Genomic DNA, 13,334 nt, shown 5'->3' on the forward strand with positions numbered 1-13,334 from the left:
ACAACAATCCAGAGACAACCTTGCTGAAATTTTAGAACAAGAAAAGGAGATGGAAGCCGAACCCAACAACAATAATGCAAGAAGGATGCTTAGTGATTATACTAAACCTACGTCCAAATTTGATGGAAGAAGCATCTCAATTTCTGCCATTGGAGCAAACAATTTTGAGTTGAAACCTCAACTAGTTGCTCTGATACAACAGAACTGCAAGTTTCATGGACTTCCATCAGAAGATCCCTACCAGTTTTTAACTGAGTTCTTGCAGATCTGTGAGACTGTTAAGACCAATGGAGTAGATTCTGAATTCTACAAGCTCATGATTTTCCCTTTTGCTATAAGAGACAGAGTAGAACATGGTTGGACTCACAACCTAAAGATAGCCTGGACTCCTGGGATAAGCTGGTCACGGCCTTCTTGGGTAAATTATTTCCTCCTCAAAAGCTGAGCAAGCATAGAGTGGATGTTCAAACCTTCAAGCAAAAAGATGGTGAATCCCTCTATGAAGCTTGGGAAAGATACAAGCAGATGACCAAAAAGTGTCCTTCTGACATGTTTTCAGAATGGACCATAATAGATATATTCTATTATGGTCTATCTGAGTTTTCCAAGATGTCATTGGACCGTTCTACAGGTAGATCCATTCACCTAAAGAAAACGCCTGCAGAAGCTCAGGAACTCATTGACATGGTTGCAAATAACCAATTTATGTACACTTCTGAGAGGAATTTTGTGAATAATAGGACGCCTCAGAGGAAGGGAGTTCTTGAGATTGATGCTCTGAATGCCATATTGGCTCAGAACAAAATGTTGACTCAGCAAGTCAACATGATTTCTCAAAGTCTGAATGGATGGCAAAATGCATCCAACAGTACTAAAGAGGTATCTTCTAAAGAAGAAGCTTATGATCCTGAGAACCCTGCAATGGCAGAGGTAAATTACATGGGTGAACTTTATGGAAACACCTATAATTCATCATGGAGAAATCATCCAAATTTCTCATGGAAGGATCAACAAAAGCCTCAACAAGGCTTTAATAATGGTGGAAGAAACAGGTTCAGCAATAGCAAACCTTTTCCATCATCTTCTCAGCAACAGACAGAGAATTCTGAATAGAGCTCCTCTAATTTAGCAAACTTAGTCTCTGATCTGTCTAAGGCCACTTTAAGTTTCATGAGTGAGACTAGGTCCTCCATCAGAAATTTGGAGGCACAAGTGGGCCAGCTAAGTAAGAAAATCACTGAAACTCTTCCTAGTACTCTCCCAAGCAATACTGAAGAGAATCCAAAACGAGAGTGCAAGGCCATTGACATAGTCAACATGGACGAACCAAGAGGGGAAGGAGAGGACGTGAATCCCAATGAGGAAGACCTCATGGGACGTCTCTCAAGCAAGAAGGAGTTCCCTATTGAGGACCCAAAGGTATCTGAGGCTCATATAGAGACCATAGAGATTCCATTAAATCTCCTTCTGCCATTCATGAGCTCTGAAGACTATTCTTCCTCTGAAGAGGATGAAGATGTAACTGGAGAGCAAGTTGCTCAATATTTAGGAGCTATCATGAAGCTGAATGCCAAGTTGTTTGGTAATGAGACTTGGGAAGGTGAACCTTCTTTGCTCATTAGTGAACTAGATACATGGGTTCAGCAAAATTTACCTCAAAAGAAACAAGATCCTGGTAAATTCTTAATACCCTGTACCATAGGCACCATGACCTTTAACAAGGCTCTGTGTGACCTAGGGTCAGGCATAAACCTTATGCCACTCTCTGTAATGGAGAAGCTGGGGATCATTGAGGTACAGCCTGCCATATTCTCATTACAAATGGCAGGCAAGTCAGTAAGACAAGCTTATGGATTGGTAGAGGACGTGTTAGTAAAGGTTGAAGGCCTTTACATCCTTGCTGATTTCATAATCTTAGACACTAGGAAGGAGGAGGATGAATGCATCATCTTGGGAAGACCTTTTCTAGCCACAACAGGAGCTGTGATAGATGTTAACAGAGGAGAATTAGTCCTTTAATTGAATGGGGACTACCTTGTGTTTAAGACCCAAGGGTGTTCTTCTGTATACATGGAGAGGAAGCATGAAAAGCTTCTCTCAATACAGAGTCAAACAAAGCCCCCACAATCAAACTCTAAGTTTGGTGTTGGGAGGCCACAACCAAACTCTAAGTTTGGTGTTGAGAAGACCCCACATTCAAACTCTAAGTTTGGTGTTGGGAGGCCCTCATCATGCTCTGAACTTCTGTGAGGCTCCATGAGAGCCCACTGTCAAGCTAGTGACATTAAAAGAGCGCTTATTGGGAGGCAACCTAATTTTTATTTATCTAATTTTATTTTTATTTTATTGTTATTTTGTGTTTTATTAGGTTCATGATCACGTGGAGTCACGAAAAAAATACAAAAAATTAAAAACAGAATCAAAAACAGCAGAAGAAAAATCACACCCTAGAGGAAGGACTTACTAGCGTTTAAACGCCAGTAAGGAGCATCTGGCTGGTGTTCAACGCCAGAACAGAGCATGGATCTGGCGCTGAACGCCAGAGATAAGCAACATCCTGGCGTTTGAACGCCAGGAATATACCCTGAGGAGAGCTGGCGCTGAACGCTAGAAACAAGCATGGAACTGGCGTTCAACGCCAGAAACATGCTGAACATGGGCGTTGAACGCCCAAAACAAGCATCAATCCGGTGTCTAAACGCCAGACTTGTATGCAAAGGCATTCTACATGCCTAATTGATGCAGGGATGTAAATCCTTGACATCTCAGGATCTGTGGACCCCACAGGATCATCTCAGGATCTGTGGACCCCACAGGATCCCCACCTACCTCTACTCACCTTCCCTCCTCATAATCCTATATCACCCTTTCCGAAGAACCCTTCACCAATCACCTCAATCTCTCTTCCCCATCACCTCTTAACCACTCACATCTATCCACTCTTTCCCATAAACCCCACCTACCTTCAAAATTCAAAATTCAAAATTCTTTCCCACCCAAACCCACCCTAAATAGCCGAACTTACTCCCTCTCCCCTCACTATATAAACCCCTTTATTCTTCTTCATTTTCACATAACACAACCCCCTCTTCTCCTTCTTGGCCGAATACACCTCTCCCGCTCTCCTCCATATTTTCTTCTTCTTCTTCTTCTCTTCTTTCTTCCCTTGCTCGAGGGCAAGCAATCTTCTAAGTTTGGTGTGGTAAAAGCATAGCTTTTTGTTTTTCCATAACCATTAATGGCACCTAAGGCCGGAGAATCCTCTAGAAAAGGAAAAGGGAAGACAAAAGCTTCCACCTCCGAGTCATGGGAGATGGAAAGATTCATCTCCAAAGCCCATCAAGACCACTTCTATGATGTTGTGGCCAAGAAGAAGGTGATCCCCGAGGTCCCTTTCAAGCTCAAGAAAAATGAGTATCCGGAAATCTGACATGAGATCCAAAGAAGAGGTTGGGAAGTTCTGACCAACCCCATGCAACAAGTCAGAATCTTAATGGTTCAAGAGTTCTATGCCAATGCATGGATCACTAGGAACCATGATCAAAGTAAAAACTCGAATCCAAAGAATTATCTTACAATGGTTCCGGGGAAATACTTAGATTTTAGTCCGAAAAATGTGAGGTTAGTATTCAACTTGCCCATGATGCAAGGAGATGAACGCCCCTACACTAGAAGGGTCAACTTTGATCAAAGGTTGGACCAAGTCCTCATAGACATATGTGTGGAAGGAGCTCATTATTTTTAGGTACTCAAGAGGCAAGCCAGTTCAATTGAGAAGACTGGACCTTAAGCCTGTGGCTAGAGGATGGTTGGAGTTTATCCAACGCTCCATCATCCCCACTAGCAACCGATCAGAAGGTACTGTGGATCGGGCCATCATGATTCATAGCATCATGAATGGAGAGGAAGTAGAAGTTCATGAAGTCATCTCCCTTAAATTCTACAAAATAGCCGAAAAGCCCTCCACCATGGCAAGGCTAGCTTTTCCTCATCTTATTTGCCATCTATGTTACTCAGCTGGAGTTATCATAGAAGGAGACATCTCCATTGAGCAAGATAAGCCCATCATTAGAAAGAGGATGGAGCAAACAAGAGAGCCCACTCATGGATCCCAAGAGACACATGAGGAAGCTCATCGCCAAGAAATCCCAGAGATGCCTCAAGGGATGCACTTTCCTCCCAACAACTATTGGGAACAACTCAACACTTTCTTAGAAGATTTGAGTTACAATGTGGATCAATTAAGGGTGGAACATCAAGAGCACTCCATCATTCTCCATGAAATTAGAGAAGATCAAAGAGCAATGAGGGAGGAGCAACAAAGGCAAGGAAGAGACATAGAAGAGCTCAAGGACATCATTGGTCCTTCAAGAAGAAGACGCCACTAAGGTCGACTCATTCCTTGTTCTTATTTCTCTGTTTTTCGATTTTTATGTTATATGTTCATTTATGTTTTGTGTCTCTACTTCATGATCATTAGTATTTGGTAACTATGTCTTAAGGTTATGAATAATCCCATTAATCCTTCACATTTCTTAAATGAAAAATGCTTTTAATTCAAAAGAACAAGAAGTACATGAGTTTCGAATTCATCCTTGAATTTAGTTTAATTATATTGATGTGGTGACAATACTTTTTGCTTTCTGAATGAATGCTTGAACAGTGCATATTTTTGATCTTGTTGTTTATGAATGTTAAAATTGTTGGCTCTTGAAAGAATGATGAACAAAGAGAAATGTTATTGATGATCTGAAAAATCATAAAATTGATTCTTGAAGCAAGAAAAAGTAGTGAAAAAGCAAAAGCTTGCGGAAAAAAAAGTGGCGAAAAAATAGAAAGAAAAAGAAAAAGCAAGTAGAAAAAGCCAATAGCCCTTAAAACCAAAAGGGAAGGGTAAAAAGGATCCAAGGCTTTGAGCATCAATGGATAGGAGGGCCCAAGGAAATAAAATCCAGGCCTAAGCGGCTAAATCAAGCTGTCCCTAACCATGTGCTTGTGGCATGAAGGTCCAAGTGAAAAGCTTGAGACTGAGTGGTTAAAGTCGTGATCCAAAGCAAAAAGAGTGTGCTTAAGAGCTTTGGACACCTCTAACTGGGGACTCTAGCAAAGCTGAGTCACAATCTGAAAGGGTTCACCCAGTCATATGTCTGTGGCATTTATGTATCCAGTGGTAATACAGGAAAACAAAGTGCTTAGGGCCACGGCCAAGACTCATAAAAGTAGCTGTGTTCAAGAATCAACATACTTAACTAGGAGAATCAATAACACTATCTAAAATTCTAAGTTCCTATAGAAGCCAATCATTCTGAACTTCAAAGGAAAAAGTGAGATGCCAAAACTGTTCATAAGCAAAAAGCTACAAGTCCCGCTCATCTAATTAGACCTAATATTCATTGATATTTTGGGATTTATAGTATATTCTCTTCTTTTTATCCTAATTGATTTTCAGTTGCTTGGGGACAAGCAACAATTTAAGTTTGGTGTTGTGATGAGCGGATAATTTATACGCTTTTTGGTATTTTTTTTAGGTAGTTTTTAGTAGGATCTAGCTACTTTTAAGGATATTTTCATTAGTTTTTATGATAAATTCACATTTATGGACTTTACTATGAGTTTGTGTGTTTTTCTGTGATTTCAGGCATTTTCTGGCTGAAATTGAGGGACCTGAGCAAAACTCTGATAAGAAGGCTGACAAAGGACTGCTGATGCTGTTGGAATCTAACCTCCCTGCACTCGAAATGAATTTTCTGGAGCTACAGAACTCCCAATGGCGCACTCTTAACGGCGTTGGAAAGTAGACATCCAGAGCTTTCCAGAAACATATAATAGTTCATACTTTATTCGAGATTAGATGAAGTAAACTGGCGCTCAACGCCAGTTCCATGCTGCATTCTGGAGTCAAACGCTAGAAACACGTCTCGAACCAGAGTTGAACGCCAAAAACATGTTACAACTTGGCGTTCAACTCCAAGATAAGCCTCAGCTCATGTAAAGATCAAGCTCAGCCCAAGCATACACCAAGTGGGTCCCAGAAGTGGATTTATGCATCAATTACTTACTTCTGTAAACCCTAGTAGCTAGTTTAGTATAAATAGAACTTTTTATTAGTGTATTACACGATCTTGGACTATCTAGTTCTTTTGACCATTCGGTCTTTCATGGGGGCTGGCCATTCGGCCATGCCTGGACCTTCATCACTTATGTATTTTCAACGGTGGAGTTTCTACACACCATAGATTAAGGGTGTGGAGCTCTGTTGTACCTCAAATTTTAATGTAATTACTACTATTTTCTATTCAATTTGATTTATTCCTATTCTAAGATACCATTCGTACTTCAACCTGATGGATGTGATGATCCATGACACTCATCATCATCCATCCTTATGAACGCGTGCCTGACAACCACTTCCGTTCTACAAGCGAGAGCTAGGATGCGTATCTCTTGGATTCCTGATACGCGACGCATGGTTGCCCCTCGCCTGACAACCAAGCCTTCCATTCCATGAGATCAGAATCTTCGTGGTATAAGCTAGAATTGATAGCGGCATTCATGAGAATCCGGAAAGTCTAAACCTTGTCTGTGGTATTCCGAGTAGGATTCCGGGATTGAATGACTGCAACGAGTTTCAAACTCACGATTGTTGGGCGTGATGACAAACGCAAAAGAATCAAAGGATTCTATTCCGATATGATCGAGATCCGACAGATGATTAGCCATGCCGTGACAGAGCATTTGGACCTTTTTCACTGAGAGAATGGGATGTAGCCATTGACAACGATGATGCCCTACGTATAGCTTACCATAAAAAGGAGTAACAAAGATTGGATAAAAGTAGTAGGAAAGCAGAGATTCAGAAGGAACACAGCACCTCCATACACTTGTCTGAAGTTCCCACCATTAAATTACATGAGTAACTCTATCTTTATTTTCTGTTTATTATTTATTATTATTTGAAAATCCATAATCATCTATTATCCGCCTGACTGAGATTTACAAGGTGACCATAGCTTGCTTCATACCAACAATCTCTGTGGGATCGACCCTTACTCACGTAAGGTTTATTACTTGGACGACCCAGTACACTTGCTGGTTAGTTGTGCGGAGTTGTGACAAAGTGTGATTCATGTTTGAGAGCACCAAGTCTTTGGAGCCATTGTTGATGATCACAATTACGTCCACCATTAGGTAAAAACTTAGGTTAGTCAAAGGTTCAATTTATAGCTCACTTGGCCATACATATATCCTCACCCTTACCTTAGCCCCATTACAACCTTGAAAAGACCTCATGATGGTTGCATTTTTACACTAGATATTTGTTGATTGGTTAGATGAAGAGTAAAATTTTAGAAAGCATGACTAGAGGAGACTAGAGTGGTTAACCCTAACACATGAATAATTATAGTGCATGTACTTTTCCAGTGAGGGTTCAATGCTTGATTCTATGTTCCCGGCTTTCATGAGCTATCTTCTTATAAGTTTACTTGCTTCTTATTGTGTGATTGGAATTAGTGGAATCTGCTTTATATTTGTCTTGGAGGACTTGTTTATTATTAACCAAGTAGGTAGAAACTTCTTAGCATGTAGTTGCATTCATTCATAGGTTGCATTGCTTGAGTCTTGCTTTCCCCCATTCATTCTTTTGGTATCCTTGAGCTTAGCATGAGGACATGCTAATGTTTAAGTGTGGGGAGATTGATAAACCACTATTTTTTGGTTTATCTTGTGCTAAATTGAGTGGTTTTTATCAGTTCTTTGCACACTTATTCATACAAATTGCATGGTTTTACAAATCCTTCCCAACTTTGTTCTATGATTGAAAACTTGCTTCCTAAGCCCTTAAATTGTGTACTTTTAATTCTCCTTTATACCATTCGATCCCGTGATCCGTGTGTTAAGTGTTTTCAGGCTTTATAGGGAAGGAATGACTTAGAGGATGGAAGGGAAGCTTGCAAAAATGGAAGGAACACAAGAAACTAAGGAGTTGACCAGCGAAAATCGACGTGCACGCATGCATCACGCGCGCGTGCAATTTGGTGCATTCCATATCGACATGGACGCGTACCTGACACATACGCATGAACGCGTAGAAGACCATCGATGCGTACGCGTGCTTGACATGTATGCGTGACATGTGCCACATACGTAATTTGCAGAAGATGCTGGGGGTGATTTTGGGCTGAGTTTGGAGCCAGTTTTCGGCCCAGAAACACAGACTAGAGCCAGGAGACAGCAGGGACTCAACACATATTCACACATTCTCATTCATTAGTTTTAGTTTTAGTTTTTAGGAATCTTGGAGAGAAATTACTATTTCCTCTAGGGTTCTTCACATTTAGAGATTTTTCTAGTTTTATGCTTTTGAGTTAGATATTGAGAAGAGTTACTACGTCCGTTGAAGTTTCTATTATTATAGTTTGTTTTCTATTCCCTTACTCTTTTATTTCCTATTTACTTTGTTTAGAGTTATATGGATACCTTCGATTTTGGAATTAATTAATTGAAGGATACTTCTCTATTTAATTTCATTATTTGTTGATTATTTTCAATTGAGTTTAATTGCCATGTCTTCCTCATACTCCCATTACATGCATGCGAAAATGGCATCCATGTCAATAGAATAGGCTTTCAACTTGGTTTTGGAGTTGATTAATAGGAGACCCTTGAGTTGGAAGACTCAAGAGTAGATTGTAATTGGAAATTGTTGGCTGGCTCTCTAGTCACTAACGCTAATCCTTCCCAAGGGAGAGGATTAGGACTTGTGAATCAGAGTTAGCTCAACTACTTGACTTTCCTTCATTCATTGAGGGTTAACAAAGTAGAAACAACAACCTATTACTATTAATCTTGAGAAATCCAACAAGGATAGAACTTTCGATTAATCTTCTCCTCGACAAGGCTTTTTATCTTAATTACATAAAATCCTTTTCCAGTTTCCACTTCTTTAATTTATAATTATTTATTTGCCCATTCCCCAAACTCCAAATTTCTTGAGAAACTCCTGATCAATAAATAGCACTCTCTTAGCAACTCGTTGGGAAACGACTTGGGAATTCTACTCCCAGTATTTTGTTCTTAATTTTGTGACAACTCTTTTTAAATTGATACGCAAAATTTTCATCGTTAAGAACTGTACTTGCAACGTAAATTTTCATTATAAATTCTTAATTGGGAATTTTCCGCACGTTAGTACTTCCGTGGCCACATGTGAAAGATCAAAAGAAGAGCATAGCATGAAGGTGAGATTGGAAAACCCGATGGAGAATGAGGAGTCGAGTTTTGTATTGGAGCAATTGGAGGAAGCCATGATTGTTGAAGAAAAGGAAGAAGTGGTTGAAGATTTAGGAGATGCGGAACCACTATGGGAGTCTCAACAACCTCCAGAGCATATCAAAATTGAAGAATATAAAGAGGTTGATCAAGAGATGGATTCAATCGTCAATGACTTCTTATCAAAAATTGAATCCTCTCCCATTGGACATGAAATTGAAGTTATTGAAGACAACTCAATGCCAAATGATATTAGTAACTTTGTTGAAGACTCTTCCATTGGATGTGAAGTTGATATTGAAGTAGACTTCACACAACCTCCTAGATTTGATTTGATTGATGATGAGGAGGAAGTGGAAGAAGTTGACAAGCAAGGAGAAGTTGAAAGAAGTTGTCAAGAGGTGGACACAACCAAGGAAGAGCATAAGGGAATAATACTTGAAGAACCATTTAAGATGTCCCTTCCTAAGTCACCATCCAACACAACATTCAAGTGGGTCAAATTCTTATCTCTAAGCTTCACTTTCTCACTTAAATATGGTTTTTTTGAAACAGATGGGCAACTTAGAGCTCTTTGTGGAGTTAAGAGTAAGAGGGAATTATGTAGTGGTTGGAAGTTTGACATTAGGCTCATTAAGGTCGAACTTTCAAGGCATAGGGACCATGATTGGATGAATGCTAGTTTATATAAATCTAGGAGGAGAATTTGGTGTGCTAAGGAGAATTCTATGTGTCAACCACTCGGATGGAATAATCATGATGATCAACTTGAAGACAGGTGTGAAAATAAGATATGGGATCCCGGATCACAACATGAAGATCAACTTTGGGAGCTCATATCTTGGGTAGAAGTTCACTCAAGCTTGGTGAATGACGTTAGGATTTTTGCCAGTAAAGAATGTCATAAAAATAGTCGCGTTGTAGATATAGTCTCTAAACCGACAAAAATCCCTTCGTACAAACGTTTTGGGTGTCACAAGTAACAAACCCCTTTAGAAATTGTTAACCGAGTATTCAAACCTCGGGTCGTCTTCTCAAGAAACTGCGAGGAAGTATGTTCTTATTATTGGTTATAAAGGTTGTAATCAGGGTTTAGAAGGTGAGAAGCAAGTAATTTAAATGATGAGTGAATTAAATGGCAATTAAAAATAAATAATAACTGTAAAACAACTTTTGGCAAGATAAGGGAATTTAGAGGTCTAACTTAGTTATCTCTCTCAACTATAATAAAAGTTGAATCTAAACTCCACTTGGTCAACCTTTACCAGGGCAAAGGAAAGTCAATGGACTAATTAAATTGACCTTTGAATCCTAATTATTTCCTAAGAAAAGGTTGGGATTATTTAGGTTCAGCTCAATTAGCAAGATAACGATTATTAATTACGTTGAGTTTAATAACTGTTGAGTTACTAAATTCTTAATCAGAACCAAAAGGGGAAAAAGTAAAATTGCTGGAATAATAAAAATATCCTTAGATGGGAAGCAATGGCAACTTAATTCAAAGAGAACAATTATAAACTGAAAATACCTCAATTATCATTAATTCAAAGAACAATCTGTGACATGGGAGAAATTCATAAATCAAATTATAATAATCAATTCAAATGTTGGAATAAATAAATGAAAGTAAAACTTAAAATAAAAGAACATTAAACCTGGGATCCAGAGTTACTCTTAAAACAAGAAGAAATCCTAAATCCTAAAAGAGAGAGAGAACCTCTCTCTAGACTAAATCTAAATCATAGAAAAACTAGAAAATTGGCGAGCTCCTCCTGAATGGATGCATTTCCCTACTTCATAACCTCTGGTCTATGCCTTCTGGACTTGGATTTGGGCCAAAAAGGGCCTCAGAACTCGTTATGAGCGTTTTCTGCAATTTCTGGTGCGTGGCCTCTGTCACACGTCCGCGTGGGTCACGCGGTCGCGTCATTCGGAGCTTTTCCTCGCTACGCGGTCGCGTCAGTCATGCGACCGCGCCATGTGCGTTCTGCTTAAGGCACGCGGTCGCGTCAGTCATGCGGCCACGTCGCTGCTGATTCGTGCTTGGCACGCGATCGCGTCGTCCATGCGATCGCGTGGATACCAGTTTCCTTAAAGCTCCGTTTTGCTTTCTCCTTTCCTTTTAGTATGTTTCCTTTTTCATCCTTTAAGTCATTCTGCCTTAGAAAATCTGAAACTACTCAACACACTAATCACGGCATCGAATGGAAATAATGGTAATTAAAATAATTAATTTTCAAAGCTTAGGAAACATGTTTTTCATAATATGACATAATAATGAAGGGAAAGTAAAACCATGCAATTAATGTGAATAAGTAGGTGAAGGATTATATAAATCACTCAAATTAAGCTCAAAAGAACTCATGAAATATGGGTTTATCAACCTCCCCACACTTAAACACTAGCATGTCCTCATGCTAAATCCAAGGTAAATAGTTAAGGTTAAAGTGATGGAATGCAATGCAACCTAAATTAAATGCAACTACCTAAATGAATGATGCATCATGCAACTCTAATTTATTCACGCATATATAAAGCTTACATGTTGCTAAGTTAATTCACATTCTCAAGGAGTTATGTATATATATATATATATATAGCCAACCCTTAAATAATAAAGCAATTTAGCAAATGTGATGGGAAAGAAAACATTGTATAAACTTGCAAAACAATTAGTAAATTTGAGCACAGATATATGTTGATGAGTTATTGAACCCTCACTGGATTTTGTGTTTACTCTCTTGTCACTCAGTGTTTATTGGGTTTATTCACTCTATTTTTCTTTTTTATTCTTACTTTCTTATAGCTTTGTTTTTCATCTAACCAATCAACAATTATAAAATATAGTCATACCAAAAAGTCATGAGGTCTTTAATTAAGGTTGTAATGGGGCCAAGGTAAAGGTAAGGATTTATGTATATGGTCAAGTGAGCTAATAAGTGAATCCTTAATTAGACTAAGATCTCACCTAACATACATATTTAGCAAGATAAAACTTCTTTACCTATTTTCCCATATTTCCCACTTATTGTTACATGCTCATGTTTCACTTTTTATTTTTATCCCATGTGCATTGTTTTCATTGGGGAATTTCTTTTTGTATCCCCTTTTATTTAGATGCTGAAATTTTTTTTTTTTTGATGCACATGGTAATTGAATCACTTTGATTTTCTCATGAGCATGCTTCCCAAATTTATTTTTATTTCTTTTTGACTTTCCTAACCCTTTGTTTCTATCACTCATGTTCCCAAAAGGCTTCCCACATTTTACTCTATTCATAATTTTTTTTTATCTTATGCTAACCAAGGATTCACTTGGGATTTTATTTTGTTTTTCTGCTTAAGGCTAGTAATTTGGCTAAATAGAATAGAGGGGTTTTAAAAGGCTCAAGGGGGCTAACAAGGGTGATGTAAAAGGTAGGCTAATTTGGGGTGAGTGAGCTAAAATCAAATGATGGCCTCAATCATTCTCTTGGTATGTATCTATTCTATATTCTATAATTGGACATATAAATTAAAGCAAAGTAAAGAACACCAGAATAAAAAGAAATGTGACACACAGAAATGAAATTATGGTTTGAATGCAACCATACAATTTAAGCTCAAGATTCACAGGCTGTGTGTTCTCTAACTCAAGCATCATATATCATTTATATATTGTATGCAGGTTTAGTTAAAAATTCCCATTATTCTCATAAAAAAATTACTTAGGGTAGCTTTTAAAGTTTTAATGTTCCTCCTTGATGAAATGTTGTCAGCTTAACTACATCATGTAATGCTATATACAAGGTTTATGGATTTAAATCTGATATGTTCAATTACCTAGCTTACTTCCTTTTTATATTTTTCTATTTAAACTATACTATCTTATGCTAAAAAGGGTAAACTATACTAATTAATCCACTAATAAATTAGAATTGCAAACTAAACTAAATAACTAAAATAAACTAAAGGGCTAAAATATGAACTAAAGATGTAAAATGCAGAAAATAGAGTAAAAATACATAAAAGCAATGTATAAGTACTCAGAAAATAACAGTAAAAAGAAAAATACAGAAAAATATC

The 13,334-nt window shown here is 38.2% G+C and overlaps 1 non-coding gene across 1 annotated transcript; it reads right to left on the reverse strand.

The window, feature by feature from the left end:
• Positions 1–448: 448 nt before the first annotated feature.
• Positions 449–554, reverse strand: LOC130984413 (small nucleolar RNA R71). The gene has a single exon (XR_009088351.1). It is a non-coding gene; the product is annotated as a small nucleolar RNA R71 (small nucleolar RNA).
• Between the last annotated feature and the right edge of the window lie 12,780 nt (positions 555–13,334).

Source organism: Arachis stenosperma, chromosome 5, assembly GCF_014773155.1.
Source record: "Arachis stenosperma cultivar V10309 chromosome 5, arast.V10309.gnm1.PFL2, whole genome shotgun sequence".
In the NCBI taxonomy this organism is placed as follows: domain Eukaryota; kingdom Viridiplantae; phylum Streptophyta; class Magnoliopsida; order Fabales; family Fabaceae; genus Arachis; species Arachis stenosperma.